Here is a 3,650-nt window from a genome sequence, read left to right on the forward strand (position 1 = left end):
GGAAGGGCGTAGGGTTTGGGGGGACATGGAGAGGCGAGACTCGGGACAGAGCAGGTTCCTGTCGACGAGGACGTGTGTGGCACATCATGCTGGGGAAAAGTGACACGCAGCGATTTAACGTATGAGCAATAATACATAAATTAAATCATTAACTTTAAAAAACGAGGCAGACTAGGGCCACCAGGCGGTGTATTGGTTATGTGGCTAGAGTCCCACGTAGTCGACGAGGTTCAAGTCCCAGAACTGTGGCTTAAACTCATGAGGGGCACACGTGCGTGAGCCCAAAATCCCGAGAGGAGGATGGAGAAGGGACTGCAGCGTGGCCATCCCCTGGGGGGGATTTCTCAATCCTGTCTCTCTAGTGGGCACACATGCCCTGTACCAAAGATCTCTCTAAAAAGACGAGGCAGAACTACAAGTGACCAAGTGAGATGACAACGGCAGGTGTGAGTGGGAAGGCTAAGGCAGGACAACTGCCTGCCTCGGCGCAGAGGCGGGAAGAGCAGAGACGCACGCAGGCCTGTGGGCAGGGAAAACGCGGCCTCGCCCACGCCCAGGGCCTGCGTCCTGGCAGCGCCTCTCACTTCCATCACGCGCCGAGCGAGCAGGCGGCAGGCAGGCGGCGGGCGTGGTGTAATTCAGCCGCAGACCGGCCGTGTGAGCCACAGGTGCTTGAGGGGCCCTGTTGGAGACGAGGACGTCCACGTGGCCGAGAGGCGTATGAGAAGGCCCTCGGAGAAACGTGCCCACCACGCTAAGCTCCCCACACGCGGGCCACCGCTTGGCCGCCGGGAGACTGGGTGCAGGTAGAGCAGTCCTTTCCTGAAAACCCACAGTCCGAAAGGTCCCAAATCAGACCTGCTCCGGTGCTGACATGACACGGGTGAGAAACGCGACACCTGACGCATGCCGGGCCACGGTCCGGATGCTGGGATCCGACAGTACCGTGTGAGTGCCTCCGGCCGTGTGGACGTCAAACGATCGACCCAGGCCCTCCCCGGAAACTGGAAAGGTCCAAATCTGGGACCGAGCGTTGAGCACGAGGGGCACTCCCATTTTCCACGTCAGACCGGCAGCCCTGCAGCCGGGCGTCTGCACACAAGGGATGAGGCACGGCCACCAGGACGCGCATGCACGGGAGGCAGCGTCTGTCCCTGTGGTGGGAGCCGGGTGCAGGCTGGGACCACTGGCACCACCTGCAAGGTGACCTCTGTGACAGGAAACCTCCTGTTGGGTCCCAGCAGATCACCTTTGCCTTCACACCCTGGAACAGCAGTCCTACTTCCAGGACGGACTTGGTCGCAGCACATCTGCATGTTCCAGGTACAATCAGAACCTTCTGGAAACATAAACACCCACCCACAGGAGACCAGCTGAGGGAATTGAGAAACACGTACTCAAAGATGACTATGCAGCCATTTAGGAATGAGGTCACTTGATGGGGCCAGCAGGGGACGTGAAGGTTAAGGTGCTGGACTTCCACACAGCCGACGAGGTTCGAGTCCCGGATCGGTGACTCGAAGATCACGCAGATCACTGAGAAGAGAACGGAGGAGGGACTGCAGATGGCTACCCCCCAGGGGTTGCTTTCACGCGTTCCTTCACTGTCTCTCTCTCTGGTGAGTGCATGTGCCCTAAGGCAAAAACCTTAAAGAAAAAAGGCAAGATCTCTCTGAACTAACAGGAACAGTTCCTAGGGTGCGTGATTAACTGGAGAAAGGCTGGGAAGGCGTGTGCATAGAACACGTGCTCTGGCACAAGGACAGGGGACGAGCACACACGGCGACCACGTCCACGTACCCACCTCAAAGAGGACACGTGCAAGAGCAGACTCTAAGGAAGAGAGGTGGGAACAGGGCGAGAGAAGAGGGACGTCTCTGGGCACACTCAGCACGAGTGCGTGATGGGAAAACACCCTGGACACGGAGTGATAGCGCGGTCGTGGAAGGCTCAGGACTTCCGAACACAGGAACCTGACTGTGGGACTGACTCTGAGAACCAAAGAGGACCCTCGCATTTCATTTAGGACACTGGGTGGAGGCCCTGTGTCCCAGCCCCCAGCCACCTTGCCAGTACAGGAGCCACACAGCTATTGGGAAGCATGGTCCTCGGCCAAGAGGGGGCCCTGAGCACCACGGCAGCAGGCAGAGCACCGCAGTTGGAAGGGAGGACTGTGCGGAAGCCTCTGGACTCCCCTCGCCTGCGGCCAACGGCCACATAGAAGTCGGCTCTGTGCACCACAGAGCCAGCCTCCATCCAACGCAAGGTCGCAGCCTGCAAGTCCTGTCCCCACCCCCACCAGCATCACGATCACTTCTGGGCGCAGTGTGATCTGGGGACGAGTACTGTGAACACCTAGCCACCAGAGCCAAGCAGCGGCGGGCTAGGACTCTCATGCGGACATAGACAGAGGCCAAGGGCCCCACCTACGTGTGCGAGGGGCCTCCTTAGCTCCTCTTTAAAACTACCGGATGATCACCATGCAGCCCGATGCTCCTGCCCACTGTCGTCGACATGCTGAGGTGGAGGCACTGCACAAACTGGACCTCCAGCATCTGTGAGCACCTCGGAAAGGACACCCTGGGCCCAGCCAGAGCACGTCCCATGGCACCTTCCGGGTGGGTGCGACTCCCGCTGGGAGTGAGATGACACGGCTCCCAAGGCCTGGAGCGTGACCTCCTGGCCAGGTCAGCTCCTCTGCTCACCGCCCTGTCAAGGGCCAACCCTGGGCTGCACCACGAATGGTCGACTGGCCCAGACCCCAGACTGCAAGTCCCTAAGAAAAGCTAAGTCGGTTCAGCCCCAGTAGGGTGGTGCCTTCCTAATTCACCCTCCAGGAGCCACCTGGGCAGGCCTAGTCACTTGCCCTCGCTTGACTGCGCAGGCAAGCAGAGCAGTCCTCAGGCCTGCACGCTGCCTGCTAGCCCTAAAAATGAAACGTTACTTAAAAATGGAATTTGGTTGGGGGAATAAAACTTTAAGGAAAACATAAAATTCCACAGTTTCCATGTTCAAACTGGTTCTCAAACGTGTATGTGCTTAACCTGAAATGAACAGGGATGTGAAAACGTTACTCGGCAGAGACAGTCGAGGCAGCGCTATCCTACAGGAAGGTCTCGGGCCAGCCAGTGTGGTGCTTGAGATGGCAGGTGCCCCTGGCTGACCACAAGTTCAAGTCCCTGCCCCAGCGGCTTGAGAAACACACAGGACATGAGCAGGCGTGCCCCAAATCTCGAGAGAATGGGGAAGGGATTTCAGCGAGGCCAAACCTCCCCCCCGTGACTTCTCACTTTCTCCCTCTGTCCACTAGGCACACACCTTGTAACAAATTAAAAAAACAAACCAAAAACAAACTCTCGAACTACACGTGAAGTCTGACAAATGAGTGTGCATCTGTGTTTCAAGCCAGAAAGTGACAGGTACCTGCTTTTACGGTTCCTGTTTACGCCAGCCTCCACAACTAACGGCAGGGGCGGGCCCGCACACGCGGCCACGTGGGCAGCCAGGCCCCACCGCAGCAGGTGCGCTGACCAACAGGGCCGAGGGCACGCCCGCCTCCCCTCGGCCGCCCGGTCCCCGGCCGGGCTGGGCACCTGCGGGCGCCGTCACCGCCGAGCAGGCTCTCCACTCAGCTCCGGTTTCCGCCAGGC

This window comes from Tupaia chinensis, unplaced genomic scaffold, assembly GCF_000334495.1.
Source record: "Tupaia chinensis unplaced genomic scaffold, TupChi_1.0 Scaffold000644_1, whole genome shotgun sequence".
In the NCBI taxonomy this organism is placed as follows: domain Eukaryota; kingdom Metazoa; phylum Chordata; class Mammalia; order Scandentia; family Tupaiidae; genus Tupaia; species Tupaia belangeri.